Source organism: Sorex fumeus, unplaced genomic scaffold, assembly GCF_029834395.1.
Source record: "Sorex fumeus unplaced genomic scaffold, SorFum_2.1 ptg000155l, whole genome shotgun sequence".
Lineage (NCBI taxonomy): Eukaryota > Metazoa > Chordata > Mammalia > Eulipotyphla > Soricidae > Sorex > Sorex fumeus.
Genome location: NW_026606212.1, coordinates 1,471,589 through 1,487,705, shown reverse-complemented (window position 1 = coordinate 1,487,705; position 16,117 = coordinate 1,471,589). Strand labels below are relative to the sequence as shown.

The following is a 16,117-nucleotide window of genomic DNA, read 5'->3' as shown; positions in this document are numbered from 1 at the left end:
TTTCCCATTCCCCTTTTAGTTGTGCATATACACACACCCCTTGGTTCTTACCCATTTTCTTCTGCTGCTCTGAGTCTCGTTCTCTGCCATATGTGTGAGGCCATGGCATTGAAGGCGGTGCCCTTTGGGGAGTTGACACTCCTTGGCCAATCTCAACTTTCTGCTTAGATGGGGTCCGGCTCTGCTTGGTGCTGAATGATTCCAGACTTTCTTCAGAGAAACTGGTCCCAGAAGATATGTAGAAGATCTTCTTTCTCTCCTCTGGGCTACTCTGCTGAGGGAGCGTCTCTCTCTCCTGTGGGCTGCTCTGCGGAGGGAGAACCACAAAGGCTCAGCTCCAGAAGTGCCGCTTCCCCCTCCCTTCTGAGTTCCTCCCTGCTGGTGGACCTGCATCTACACAGGCCTCCCATAGGAATGAGATTGAAACAATCAAGTTTAGAAAAGTCTTGGCCCAAGAGCACCTCCTAGTGCCAACTCAGTGAGCAGTGACCAGGCCTTGGGTGCTAGATTTGATGACTCACCTGCTAGCAGCATGCTGCCCTCAAGATGATCTCACAACACACACAGAGACACACCTACATACACAAATACACATACACAAATACACATACTCACACACACACACACACACCATCTCCAGTACACACTCAAATTTACTCTCTCCGATAAACACGTTCACACACGGGTGTGCACACTCTTCCACACACGCAGCTTCTGCGCCATCACACTCAGGGAGGTGATGAAGACTGATCACGGTCATCAGTGCTGGGCTGCCCGGGCCAGTTCCTGCTGACCTGAACTAGCGGCTGTCTTCGAGAAGAATTCCGGGGAGTTCTCCAATGGGTCCTCACCCAGTTTCTGAATCTTTTCAGTGTCCTACACTTGGGGGTTTTACAACCACGATTTCTTGGTAAACAGCAAAACATGTTTGCTGTCTATGCGTTTCCACAGTGAACCAAGTAATGAGTATGGGGGCGGGTGGAGAGGCTGCCAGAATGTCTGGTTGCATCACAAAGGGAGGTCGGTCATGTCATCGAGCGCGTCACAGCGAGGACAGGTCAGCTGTGGCCCTGCAGCAGGGCTTGCTCTCTGTGCAGCCCCTCTGGGCTGCTGCTGCTCTCCCTCTTCCCACAAGTCCTGTCCAGGTGGTGAACTCAAGGCCCTGGGGAGACAGGGAGTAGCCACTTGAAGGAATGTGCTGCTAAGAAGTTATTTTCCTTTTTTGTTTTTAAATGTAGGTGTACTGCTATTTATTCACCCACTACTTAGCTGATTGAATTGGGCACGAACTCCACCTTACTTTTTTTTATTCATTTGTATAATTTCATTTATTGAATCACCGTGAGAGCAGTTACAAAGCTTTTGGGTCTAAGTCTCAGTCATACAATGAAACACCCGTACCTTCACCAGTGCCTAATCTCCACCACAATAACCCCAGTATACCCCCATCCAACACCATCCCCCTACCGGTGGGGCAGATGATTTCCACATTACTCTCTCTCTACTTCAATCACATTCAATATTTCGACATCAGACCCACCATTATTATTTGAGATTTTACCCCAACACTCAGATCTTCTGAAAAGGCAACAGTAGACAATTTGTGTTCTATTGCTGGTTATGGATAAAATGATGTCGCACGGCTGCAGTACGGCCATTTGATTTTGGAATTCTGAAATTTTAACACTTAAATCTGGAGGGATTTCTGTCAAAAGGCACTGGGTTTCGAGATTTGCTCCTGAGTCTCTGGGATCTTGGCCATTGAACAGCTTGATCAGGAGCCAGAGAGGCCATTCTTGGGCGATAACTTGGGATCTCGTTGGGGAAGGGAGGACAGGCTCAGCTGCCCCTCAATCCCACAAGGCTTAACAAATTTCTTCACTGCAGGCCCAAGCCTGACTGTCCAGTGGCCTCTGGATGATGACGGCCACCAAGCCGCCAAGAGGGAGCAGGTGGAGTGACAACACCCTTTCCTCCCAGGGGTGGCCTGGCGACACTAATGTACTGTGGGGTCCGGATGCACTTCTGCCAAAAGCCACTGGGTATCAAGGTTTGTTTCTGAGTCTCTGGGATCATGGCCATTAAACAGCTTGATTAGTATCCAGAGAGGCTGTTCGTGGGCAATGGCTTAGGGTCTCGTTGGGGTGGGGAGGACAGGCCCAGCTCTCCCCCCATCCCGCAAGGCCCTGCGTATCTCGTCACTGGGGGCCCAAACCTGACTGTCCAGTGGCCTCTAAAGCATGGCAGACACAGGGCCGCCAGGGGGAACAGGCCAAGGCACAAAACCTATTCCCACCTGGATTGGCCCAGCACTGATAACCTACTGCAGGGACCAGATGAACTTTTACAAAAAGCCCCTGCGTTTCGAGATTTGTTTCTGAGTCTCTGGGATCATGGTCATTAAGTAGTTCAATCAAGAACCAGAGAGGCCATGCCTCCAACTATATAGCTGAGCCGGAGGTGTTTTGTGGGTGTGTTTTCCACATACCTAACTTTTGGCCCTTTACTTTCTTGGTAAACTTTGCCCCAAGTATTTGGGGTCTGGATAGAGGCACAGCAGCAATTTTTTTTATTAGTGAGACATCATGAGGTACAGTTGCAGACTTACAAATTTTTGTGCTCGGGTTTCAATTATACAGTGATCAAATACCCATCTCTCCACCAGTGCCCATTTCCTACCACCACGCATCCCAGTATCCCTCCCACCCCCCACTCCCCCCATCCTACCCTGCCACTGTAGCAGGGCATTCTCTTTTGTTCTCTCTCTCTTATTGGATGTTCTGGTTTGCAAAAGAGGCTTTGGGTGACAATCATGTTTGGTCTATAGTCTACTTTCAGCATGCTTCTCCCATCCTGGGAGGATCCTCCCAACACCTTTATTTGGTGTTCCCTTCTCTATCTGAGCTCCCTTTTCCCCTAGCCTGTGTGGTTGGCCTCCAAGCCATGGAGAAAAATTCCTGGTACTAATCTCGGCCATTCTTGGGTGTTAATCTCCTATTTTATTACTTTGTGTTACCCAGAAGAATGCAATCTTTCTATGTCTATCCCTTTCTTTCTGAGTTATTTCCCTTAACATGATATTTTCCATGTTGTACCACTTGTATGGAAATTTCATGACTTCATCTTTTCTAACAGCTATATAGTACTCCATTGTGTTAATGTGCCAAAATTTCTTTAACCAGTCATCTGTTCTCGGGCACTCGAGTTTTTTCCAGATTCTGGCTATTGTAAAGAGTGACACAGCAGCAATTTTGGTATATCTGGAATTCTGAAGGCGCCATCAGGCTGCTGATGCACTCACCTCAGAGGTACAGACTCACCTGTTGGCAGCACCATATTCCTGTCCTTTTTTTTAATGCAGTAAAAATAGATTATTGTAAGAAATTTGGAGATTGGATGTGAAGGGAGAGAAAGTGAAGAATATGGTTTCATGAGCAAACATGGGCTTCTCCAAAGTAGAAAAAAAGTTGGAAGAGAAATACTTGTTCAAGGGAGAACATGGGCTTCTCCAGAGTCAAAAAATCTGAAAGTGCCAGACTGAAAAAAACTGAAAGTTTGTTTTCATGGAAAAAAAAAATCCCAAGCAATAATGAGTCTGTTATCAGCAGCATGCCTGAATCTGATGTTCAGTTATTTTGGAATTGCTGCTGCTTAAAGCAATCTTTTAATAGCATCAGTGCTGCAGACTTAATATAAAGGATGGTGTGTCCTTTGAGTGCAAGATGCCCAGGTCCATTCCTGGCACCATACGTTCTGTACCATCCGTCAGGAGTGACTTCCACGACCAGAGATGGAAGTCAGCTTGTACACCCCGGGTACCACCTGTGTGATCCCAAATCCCTCCTTTCCCTCAAAGTAAAATAATATGAATGGCACCAAGTACGATTGTGAGAATTGAGGAGGCATAGAACTAGTACTGCATGTTGGGTGCTTGCCTTGCATGCATCCAGCTTGGGTTCCTTCCCCATTACTGCGTGTGGTCCCAGGAGCCCCTGAGGGTGATCGAGAGTGATCTCTGGCTAAGCTCTAGGCACAGCTAGGTGTACTCCTCCTCCCAAAAAATTTTGAAGGTGAAATTGCAATGAATGTAAATAACTTTGTATATAACAAAGTAGCACTGATGGTCACAGCTGCTATTGGATAATTTTTATTGATTTTGGGGAGCAAAACGTAACATACAATTTTTTTCCAAAGGAAGAATACCTGGGAAAATTAAGTAAGATCATTATCTTACCTTTATCTTTTAGTTTTCCTACACTGAATATTATTTGTACAATTAAAAGAATAAAAGTTACTTGATCGCTTGATCACTTGATACCCAGTTACTCATCGATTTACTCGAGCGGGTGCTAGTAACGTCTCCATTCATCCCTGTTGCGTGCTAGCGTAGCCCAATGGCATGTGCTCGTTCTAGGAATATGCAGAGCCTCAAACCGATCATTCAGGGTCTTTTCTGTTTGTCTGTTTTATTAGTGAAGCACAAACAGGGCTGGAGCGATAGCACAGCAGGTAGGGCGTCTGCCTTGCACGCGGCCAACATGGCCGACCCAAGTTCGATTCCTCCGCCCCTCTCGGAGAGCCTGGCAAGCTACTGAGAGTATTCGATATGCCAGACACAGTAACAACAAAGTGTCCAATGGAGACGTTACTGGGCCCGCTCGAGCAAATCGACGATCAACGGGAGGGCCTTTACCTTTGTTAGTGAAGCACCATGAGGTGCAGTTGTAGACTTACAAGGTTTTGTGCTTAGGTTTCAGTTATCCAATGATTGAGTACCCATCCCACCAACAGTGCCCATTCTCCACCCCCACCAATCCCAGTATCCCTCCCATCCGCCATCCCCCATCCCACCCTGCCTCTGTGGCAGGGCACTCCCTTTTGTTCTAGCTCTCCTTTTGGGTGCTGTGGTCTGCAGAAGAGACACTGGGTGGCAATCATGTTCGGTCCATAGACTACTTTCAGCAGGCATCTCCCATCCTGGGCAGATATTCCCAGCACCCTTTATTTGGTGCTCCCTTCTCTATCTGAGTTGCCTTTACCCCTAGAGTGTGCAGCTCCCCTCTCAGCCATGGAGAGAACAACCTGGTATCTATCACAGCTGTTCTTGGGTGTTAGTCTCTAATTTTGTTACTTTATGTTACCCAGATGAATGCAATCTTTCTATGTCTGTCCCTCTCTTTCTGACTCATTTCGCTTAGCATGATATTTTCCATGTAGTACCACTTGTATGTCAATTTCATGACTTCATTTTTTCTAACGGCTACATAGTAGTCCATTGTATAGATGTACCAAAGTTTCTTTAACCAGTCATCTGTTCTCGGGCACTCAGGTTTTTTTCATATTCTAGCTATTGTAAACAGTGCTGCAATGAATAAACAAGTGCAGATGTCACTTTGACTATACTTTTTAGCCTCTGCGGGGTATATTCCCAGGAGTGGTATTGTTGGGTCAAATGGGAGCTCAGTTTCTAATTTTTTGAGAGTCGTCCATACTGTTTCCCAAAAGGGTTGAACCAGTTGGCATTCCCACCAGCAGTGAAGGAGGGTCCCTTTCTCGCCACATCCGCGCCAACACAGGTTGCTTTTGTTCTTTTGAATGTGGGCCAATCTCTGTGGTGTGACATGATATCTCGTTGCTGTTTTGATCTGCATCTCCCTGATGATTAATTATGTAGAGCATTTTCTCATGTGCCTTTTAGCCATTTGGATTTCTTGTGCGAGGGGAGTGTCCTGCCCTCTGGACTCTCCGTGTCCCCGCTCCAGGTTCCCTTTAGTTCCACATCCTTTGTTTTTGGGTCATACCTGGCACTGCACAGGGGTTTCTCCTGGCTCTGCGCTCAGGAATTACTCCTGGCGGTGCTCAGGGGACCATATGGGATGCTGGGAATTGAACCCGGGTCAGCTGAGTGCTACCCGCTGTGCTATGCTCCAGACCCTATCTCATTTTTAAAGGGAAATAGAATCCTGAAAGGTTGAACTTGCAGGGCCTTGCACACACCCAATCTGGGTTCAATCTCCAAACGATGTAGGCCCCTCTGAATACCGCTGGCTGTGGCCCCAAAATCAAGGGTGGGGGACAATTCTTCCCTTTCAATCATACTTACCCCACCTGATAGCGGTGAGTAGACCATCTGCCAGGGATAAGGACACTGGCTGGAAAGATGCCGCTGGCCCGAGTTCAGTGTGGCCACAGTAGGGCTGAATCTGCACTGCATGCAGTTCCCTGATGCCCAGCCCCGGGTTGGGTCTTTTCCCTGGTTTCAGTCTGTTTCTTGGGGGATTAAGGCTTAGTTTGGACCTTAGCAGACACTGACCAGGGGCTGTGGGGGTTTGTCTGGTGGTGTGGGGTCTGCCTGAAGCTCTGTCCCCTCTTGCCTCCTGGTCCACAGAGCACCTACTGTGCCACCATGTCCAGCACTGTGAAGCCCTCGGCCGTTCTGTCCAGGTGGTGAACTTAGATCCCGCGGCAGAGCATTTCAACTATGATGTGATGGCTGGTGAGTTCAGGGCGCAGCCTTCCCTCTCCTTGGGGGCCCTGAGGCAGTGAGTGCTGCCCCCTGCTTCTGGGGAGGCACAGAAGCTGAAAACTTCCTTCTCTCTGATCCCTGCTTTCATGGTAGACAGCAGAACATCATGTGTTATCATCCACTTATTGATGTGCTTGTGACAGTTCCCTTTGTTTCTCTTAATAAAAAGTGAGATGGCACGAGTCTTGCTTTAAATTCTTACTCAGAGGGGATTGAACTCAAGTTGGCAGCATGCAAGGCAAGCGCCTTAATTCTACTCTATCTGGCCCTTCTTTTTCCTGATGCTCGGGTGACTCCTGGCTCTGCACTCAGGAATAACTCCTGGTGGTGCTTGGGGAGACCATATGCAAGCCGGGGATTGAACCCTGATCGACAGTGTGCAAGGCGAATGCCCTATCCACTGTAATATCCTCCTTGCCCTGTCCCTTGCTTCACCTCTTTTATTTTATTTTGCTTTTTGGGTCACACTCAGCAATGCACAGGGTTTACTCCTGGTTCATGCACTCAGGAATTACTCCTGGCTGTGCTCAGTGGACCAAATGGGATGCTGGGAATTGAACCCGGGTTGGGCAGCGTGCAAGGCAGACGCCCTACCTGCTGTGCTATCGCTCCAGCCCCACTTCACTTGTTTTGGAACAGATATTTTATATGCACAGTATTCAGAATGCAAAAGGTACATGAGAGTGTGCAGGAAAAAGTCATTCCCAACTCTTGCTTCCTCTGAGGCTGAGAATATTGCCTAAGTCTGTAGTGTTATTCCTTAACATCTTGGCACAAAATTAAGTGTGGAGGCCAGGAAGACAGTAGAGGGGTTCGGAGCAAATAATTGGCACACACAGGATGCTGTTTTAATGCCCAGCACTGCAGGGCCCCCTGAGCACTGTTGGGTATAGTTCTCTAGCCCCTAACCCCCTCCAGGTGATCATCTCATTTTGGGGCACTGGCATTTGGTCTCTGGCCCCTGGGCCTCTGAACACTGCCTGGGAGGCCAAAGGGGGAGAAAAAAAATCAGAGTCCAAGGTGCTAACTTAGAGGGATGTAGTGCATGTTTCGGGATGCCCCTGACCACCAGCTGTGGTTCCAAAACCAAAGGAAGAAAGAGGTCAAAATACAGTACAAGAATTGAAGCATTTGGTTTAACTGTTGGGGGTCGCTACTGGCTCTGCTCCTGCAGGGCTTACGTGGGGGTGGAATTTGAACTGGGCCTAAATCCTTCTTGTCTCTTTGGCCTTTTGTTTTGGGGCCATATCTGGTGGTGCTCAGAGTTTGCTTCTGATACTTCTGTCACTCCACGGTGTGTGCCCTGCCCTTATCATTTATAAGTACAACTACTAGCCTTCTAAGAATACTGCCCTTGTGTTTTTGGTTTAAGTCTAACTGGGAGACTGTAATGCATCATTACTTGAGAGTGGGATTCCCTTGACTACTGTTATTTATTTGTTTTTTTTTTCTTTTCTTGAGGGGTGGGGTGGGGTTTGGCCACACCCAGCTGTGTTCAGCACTTCTGGCTCTGTGCTCAGGGATCACTCCTGGTCAAGCTGAGGAAGTATATAAGGTGCCAAGGATTGAACGTGGGTTGTCCACAGGCAAGACAAGAGCCATACCCGCTGTTCTATTCCTCAGGCCCCTGTTTGGTGTCTTTTTGTTTTTGTTTTTCGTTTTTTCTTTCTAGCCCCTGTTCAGTTTTTTTTCATTTTTTATAATTTTATTTATTGAATCACCGTGAGAGCAGTTACAAAGCTTTTGGGTCTAAGTCTCAGTCATACAATGAAACACCCGTAACCTTCACCAGTGCCCATTCTCCACCACCAAAAATCCCAGTATACCCCCATCCCACACCCTCACCCTGCCTGTGGGGCAGATGATCTCCACATTACTCTCTCTCAACTTTGATCACATTCACTCTTTCGACACCAGACCCACCATTATTTGAGATTTTACCCCAACACTCAGATCTGCTGAAAAGGCAACAATAGACAATTTGTGTTCTATTGCTGGTTATGAATAACATATGATGTCGTGTGGCTGCAGTAGGGCCATATGGTTTTGAAATTCTGAAATTTTAACACTTAAATCTGGTGGGATTTCTGACAAAAGCCACTGGGTTTAGAGATTTGCTCCTGAGTCTCTGGGATCATGGCCGTTGAGCAGCTTGATGAGGAGCCAAAGAGACCGTTCGTGGGCGATGACTTGGGGTCTCGTTAGGGTGGGGAGGACAGGCCCGGCTCCACCTCCCCCTCCCCCCATCCCGTGAGACCCAACAAGTTTCGTCACTGTGGGCCCAAGCCTGACTGTCCAATGGCCTCTGGAGGATGACAGCCACCAACTCGCCAAGAGGGAGCAGGCAGAGGGACAGCACCCATTCCCCACTGGGGTGGCCCGGTGACAGTAACCTACTGCGGGGTCCGGACACATTTCTGACAAAATCCACTGGGTTTAGAGATTTGTTTCTGAGTCTCTGGGATCAAGGCCATTGAGCAGCTTGATGAGGAGCCAGAGAGGCCGTTTGTGGGCGATGACCTGGGGTCTCGTTGGGGTGGGGAGGACAAGCCCAGCTCCACCCTCATCCCGTGAGGCCCTGTGTGTCTCGTCACTGGGGGCCCAAATATGACTATTCAATGGCCTCAGAAGTATGGTGGCCACTGGGCCGCCAGGGGGAACAGGCCAAGGCACGAAACCTATTCCCACCTGGGTTGGCCCAGCACCGGTAGCCTACTGCAGAGACCAGACGCATTTCTACCTAAAGCCACTGGGTTCTGAGATTCGTTTCTGAGTCTCTGGGATCATGTCCATTAAGCAGTTCAATCAGGAACCAAAGAGGCTTTGCCTCCAATTATATAGCTGAGCCGGAGGTGGTTTGTGGACGTGTTTCCGACATACCTAACTTTTGGCCGTTTACTTTCTTGGTAAACTTTGCCCCAAGTTTTTGGGGTCTGGCCAAAGGCACAGCAGCAATTTTGGGGTATCTGGAAGTCTGAAGGAGCCATGAGGCTGCTGATGCACTCGCCTCACAGGTACAGATTAACCTGCTGGCGGCACCATACCCCCTCCCTGTTCAGTTTTTGTGGATACCGTCACAGTTGTAATATTTACTAGTTATTGTAAATATTTTGGAATGGGCACTCAATTTCTGTTTATTCTTTGCAGACATCTGGGAACTGATCGAGGTGGATGATGTGCTGGAGGACGGCTCCCTGCGCTTCAGTCCCAATGGAGGACTGGTGTTTTGCATGGAGTACTTCGCCAATAATTTTTACTGGCTGGAGAACTGCCTTGGCGATGTCGAGGATGACTAAATCCTTTTTGACTGTCCAGGTAGCTCAGTAATTAGATTCTCATCTTCCCTGGGTTGTGCAGTTCTGTCCTTGGTGGGAGAAAGTGAAATTAGCATCTCATCTACTTTTACCCCAGATTCTTAGACAGTAGACTGTCATCCCATGAGAGTCTGTGGAACGTCTGTTTGTTTTCTTCTGTTTGGGGGCCACATCCAGAGGTGCTAGGGGCTGGGACTCTTCGAACTCCATTATCAGGACCAGCCCTGCATGGGGACCAAAGCATGCTGGTAACTGAGCCCAGGCTTTCTGCATGCAGAGCATATGCTCAGTCTGTTGTTTCTTGGGTACCAGGTCATGCAGCATTTTTTTTTTTTTTTTGCTTTACGGGTCACACCTGTTGATGCTCAGCAATTACTTATGGTTTTGCACTCAGGAATCACTCCTGGCAGTGCTCAGGGGACCATATGGGATGCTGGGAATCGAACCCGGGTCGGCCGTGTGCAACGCAAACGCCCTACCTGCTGTGCTATCACTCCAGCTTCGGTTATGCAGCTCTTGAAAGGTTTGCTTTAGAGGTAGAGAGACAGAAGGATGGGTAGGATGCTGTGGCCGACACAGGTTCAGTCCCTGGCACCATATATGGATCCATGAATACTAGTGGATATGGGCCAAAACCAAGGGGTTTTTTTGTTTGTTTGTTTGTTTTTTAGGGCCATAGTAAGCAGCTAAAGCCCTTGCCTTACTTTTTGCCAGCCCAAGGTTGGATCCCTGGTACCATATTGGATTCCCCAAGCACTGCCAGGAGTGATCTTTTAGTACAGAGTCAGGAATCCTCCCAGAATACCAGTGGGTGTGGCCCAAAGTTCCTCTCCTCAAACTAAGAGAATAAAAATTTGTTTTAAAATCTGTCATTGTCGGGGCTGGAGCGATGCGATAGCACAGCGGGTGGGGCGTTTGCCTTGCACGTGCCCGACGCAGGTTCGAATCCCAGCATCCCATATGGTCCCCTGAGCACCGCCAGGAGTGATTCCTGAGTGCAGATGCAGGAGTAAGCCCTGAGCATCTCCGGGTGTGACCCAACAAGCAAAAAATAATAATAATAATAAATAAATAAATAAATGAAATCCCTGTGACTGTTCTCCCGTTGTTCATTGATTTGCTTGAGCAGGCCCAGTAACTTCTCCATCGTGAGACTTGTTGTTACTGTGTTTGTCATATCGAATACGTCACAGGTAGCTTGACAGGCTTTCCCATGTGGGCAATATACTCTCGGTAGCTTGCCGTTCTCTCTGAGAGGGGCAGAGGAGTTGAACCTGGTTTGGCCGGACTGCTGTGCGCATGGCAAATGCCCTACCGCTGTGCTATCACTCCAGCCCGTTTTAAAATCATTTTTAATAATTTTATTGCTACCAGCCAACATGGCCGACTCGAGTTTGATTCCTCCGCCCCTCTTCGAGAGCCCGGCAAGCTACCAAAGAATATCACCGGCACAGCAGAGCCTGGCAAGCTCCTTGTGACATATTCGATATGCCAAATACAGTAACAATCGTCACAATGGAGATGTTACTGGGCCTGCTCGAGCAAATCGATGAACAACAGGAGGACGGTGATGATGATGATGACAGCATATTTTCTTTGTATGCCCCTTTTACATACATGTGCACCCAGAGTTGCTTAAAAAATTCCTGGGTGGGCCAGGGGAGCTGGTGTGATGATACAATGGGTTGGCCCTTTGCCTTGCATGCGGCTGACCCGGAACCCCAGCATATCATATGGTCCCCCGAGCACTGCCAGGAGCAATTTGTGAGTGCAGAGCCAGGAGTAACCCCTGCGCAACACCAGGTGTGACCCAAAATGAGAAAAAAATATTGGGGGAGCCAGAGAGATACTACAGTAGGTAGGGCACTTGCCTTGCACACAGCTAAGGTGATCCCTGCTACCCTAGATGGTTCCTGGAGCCTGCCAAGAATCATCCCTGAGCACAGAATCAGGAATAAGCCCTGAGCACTATCAGGTAGTTCCCCCCCCCCCAAAAAAAAACCAAAACAAAAATTTAATATAGTATAGGGCTAGAGATATAGTGGGCTGGGGACATGCTTTACATGTAATGGGCCTTGCATGTAGGACTCTGAGTAGCCTCGAGTCCTCCCAGCAGTTTCGGAGAGACCCTCAAGCATCCTCACGTGCGGCTTAAAACAAGCAAAATTGAATATATTACTTGTAGGGATTGACATCCTTTAAAAAATTTTGGGGGGCACCGCGGGTGCCGTATCTGATGATGCTCAGGGGTTACTCCTAGCTCCTGTGCTCAGGAATTACTCCTGGCTGTGCTCAAGGGACCCTATGGGATCGAACCCAGGCTGGCTGTGTACAAGGCAAGTTCCCACCCTCTATACTATCTCTCAAGCCCCCTAAGACAGTTTATGGGGGAAGTTTTTATCCCATCATTGATGGTTGAATGTATTTCATGTTTATAATAAGCTTCTGTTCTTGTAGGTCAGATTGAGTTGCACACACACCTGCCCGTGATGAAACAGCTGGTTCAGCAGCTGGAACGGTGGGAGTTCTGAGTCTGTGGAGTGTTTCTTGTTGATTCTCAATTCATGGTGTAGTCGTTCAAGGTTTGAAACTATACCTGTCCTTGATTTTTCAGTCTCTGGCACATACAGAGTACAAATACCTTTAGTTATAATCATTTAATTCTTAACAGTTCATGAACAATACCCAGGAGTTACTTAGAACTTATGTTTGTTAAATTCATAAGCCACGTAGATGGCTCCAGTGGCAGAGCACAGAGCTGGCATGTTTGAGGCCCTGAATTTGCCCCTTGTGCACTGTTCAGTGTAGTTCTAGTGGTCCCCAACTATCAGCTGTCACCTTCAGGAGTCGTGCCAGGGCGTTGTCAGAAGTTAGTCCCAAGCACCACTGTGTGTGGCTCCAAAACCAAAAAAAAAAAAAATAGCCGGAGGCTGGAAAGATAGTACAGTGTGTGGAGCTCTTCCCTTGCATGTGACCAGCCTGGGTGTCATCCCTGCCATACTGCCACCGGGCCCCCGAGAACCTCCAGGAGTGATACTTGACCACAAAGCTCGGAGTACTACTGGGTATTCCCCAAAACTGAAGGAGGGCGTTTGGTTCCGTCTCCAGCACCTGTATGGTTCCCCAAGTCACTCAGAAGTAACTCCTGAGTGCAGAGCCAGAAGTGACCCTTAGTTATATCAGGGGATTGTGTGACCCAGAAATCCAAAAGGAAACACCCATCAGGGGAGGTGGAGAGGGAGCATGAGAGAAGATAACGTTAAAGGGTCAGAAATAGTACAGGGCTTCCCAAAAATAAATAAATAAATAAATTTTAAAAATGGGGGCTGGAGTGATAGTACAGCGGGGAGGGCCTTGCACACAGCCAATCCGGGTTCGATTCCTAGCATGCCTCAGCACCACTAGGAGTAATTCCTGAGTGCAGAGCCAGGAGTAACCCCTGTGCATTGCCAGGTATTACCACCCTCCCGCCCCCCAAAAAAATAGAACAGGGCTTAAGGTGCCCTCCTTGAAGTGGCCCACCTGCTTTTAATCCCTGTCACTACATGTTTCCTCAGTGCTGAACTCAACCCCAGCTACCTCCTGAACACTTTAAAATATTGTTGAGTGGAGAAGTGTGGTCACTGTAGATCACGTTTCTCCTTCCCATCTCACCTTTAGAATCCTAAGGTCAGCTATTGGCCCAGCAGTCTTCTGTTAGGCCATGCCTGGCAGTGCTCAGGGCTCAGTACTGGCACTGTGCCGAGGAATCACTTAGGTAGTGCTCTGGGAACCCTGTGGAGTGTTGGGCTAGAACCTGGGCTGACCAGGCGTAAGGCAAGTGCCTTAAAGCCTGGACTCTTGCTCGGGCCCCAATCTTATCGTTTCTCCTATTTAGGTGGGTTTTGTTCCAGTGGGGATCAGAAACCTTTTATGTGGAGACTGTTGGTGACAACTGATTCATCGTCCCTTTCCTGCTTCCTCTTTCAGCTTATTTCTGGCATCTTGGCAGCCTTGAGTGCTATGGTATCTCTAGAAATCCCGCAAGTTAACATCATGACCAAAATGGACCTGCTGAGTAAAAGAGCTAAAAAGGAAATTGAGAAGTAAGTTCACTATAATTAAGGTCTCATTTGCAGTGCTGAACCTTTTTCGTTTCATTTCGATTGTCAGTCTGCAAATTCAGTGTTTCGGATTCTTTCCTTCACCAGTCTCTCATTTTTAAAGGTTTCTAGATCCAGGCATGTATTCTTTATTAGATGATTCTTCAAGCAACTTCGGAAGCAAAAAATTCAAAAAATTGACTAACGCCATATGTGGGATGGTAAGACTTTGTATTTTTCTAAATTTTGGTGGTGGGGGTCGTGGGCCTCATGTGCTGGGGGACCTAGGGGCCACTCTGATTATTGGCCCACCAGGCTAGTAGTGGTCAGTGCTGGGGCCCAGACAGCCGTACCAGCAGTATTGGTTGCTTCCTGGCTGTACCCGGCAATGCTCAGGATGCCATATGGAGCCAAGAATGAAGCCCTGTGCTAATCCCTGGGCTGATGAGTTTTGCAAGTGTTTGGGGTTGTTGTGGGTTGTTTTTAAGGTTTGGGGGCCACACCCATTGGTGCTCAGGGGCTGTTTCTCCCCTGTGCCTGGTGGACCATATGTGGTGCTGGGTGTTCAAACTGAGGTGTGCGGGGTGCAGGCCAGTTGTAACCCCTGTCGTAGCTCTTCATCACCTCCCCCAGCACCTCCCTAGACCCATATTTTTCTTAATGGTCTTGTCACATGCTTACACACCCCCAGGCAGTGGCCACCATATGGACGGCACAGACCAGCACATTTCTTTTTAGGGGAGCAGCATGTTGGGAGCGGTCGGCTGTCTGCTTCGAAGTTAGTATAGGAGTAGGGAGAGAGCTCAGTGGGCAGCACCACAGGGATTGCACACACGGGCCCTGGGGGTCATCTCTGGCACCATATGGTCGCCACCAGCATTGTCTGGATGTGGCCTCCCCTCACCTCTGAAAAAAGTTGTCATTGGTTGTAGCAGAGAGGGCAGGAGGCCACACTGAGCAGTGGTCAGAGTTTATTCTTGGCTCTGCCTCCAGAAATCATTCCTGGTGGGCTCAGGGAGCATACGGGATGCGGGGGATCGAACCTGGGTGCATCCCTTGCTTACGTGCAAGGCAAGCGCCCACCTCAGTGTACTAGCTCTTCCATCCCACAGCAGAGAAATTCTGCAATGTCTTTTATTCCTGGCCACTTGGCACATCAGAATTGCCTGTACCCTTTTGAAATTTTTAGTGGTTGTTGAATGCAGATAAATTACTATAAAAGAAGTCTCAGTCTCTGGTCATGGGCAGGAGCGATAGCACAGCAGGTAGGGCGTTTGCCTTGCATGTGTCTGACCTGCGTTTGATTCCTAGCATCCCATAGGTGCCCTGAGCACCACCAGGAGTTATTCCTGAGTGCATGAACCACGAGTAACCCCTGTGCATCACCAGGTATAACCCAAAAGTAAAAAAAAAATTCTTTAGTTAAGTAATTTTGTAGTGTTACTAGTGTTCCGATAGGTCAGAGGTCATTAAAAAATTAATGCTGATTTGCTGTTGATCTATCTGCTCCTCCCTGCACAGGCATAGATGGTATTAATTAGACTACCAATGTTCAAACTCAAACGTCAGTTGAATGACCTTTCTGAAATCTCTAATTTGTAGATTGATGACTACAGCATGGTCCGATTTTTGCCTTACGATCAGTCAGAGAAGAAAGCATGAACATTGTATTACAGCATATTGATTTTGCCATTCAGTACGGAGAAGACTTGGAATTCAAAGAACCCAAGGTAATTTCTGACGATTTAGATTTGCCAGGGCCAGAGAACGGCACAGAGGCAATGACCATTCTCTGCCTCCCCTAGGCTGACGCTGGGTCAGTTCCCCGTTTCGTGTCTGGTCCCTGAGCACAGAGCCAGGATTGCCCTGAACACCTCTGCCCTCCTGTTTGGTCTACGCAGCTCCTTAATTTAAAGTCTTGGGGGCAGCAAGAACCTGGCCCGTTCTGGCTGATCTCTGGATGTGGCTGAAGAACTCAAAACCAAAATAAATAAATAAATAAATAAATAAAAAGAGTAACCAAAACCCTGGTTGCGGATTTGGTGGCTTTTGTGCTCCAGAACCTAATGGTGCTTTGAGCGCCCGATTCAGGAAAGGAAAGTGACCCACCCCCTGTGCTGTCTCGTTCGTCCCAATTTTGTTAATGAATATCTATCAGCACTACCTCTGGGTATTATAGAGAATTGCCTGAACAG

General features: G+C 48.2%; 1 pseudogene; it reads left to right on the top strand.

The window, feature by feature from the left end:
• Positions 1 to 1,027: 1,027 nt before the first annotated feature.
• Positions 1,028 to 15,727, top strand: LOC130016472 (GPN-loop GTPase 3-like; annotated as a pseudogene).
• The last annotated feature ends 390 nt before the right edge of the window (positions 15,728 to 16,117 follow it).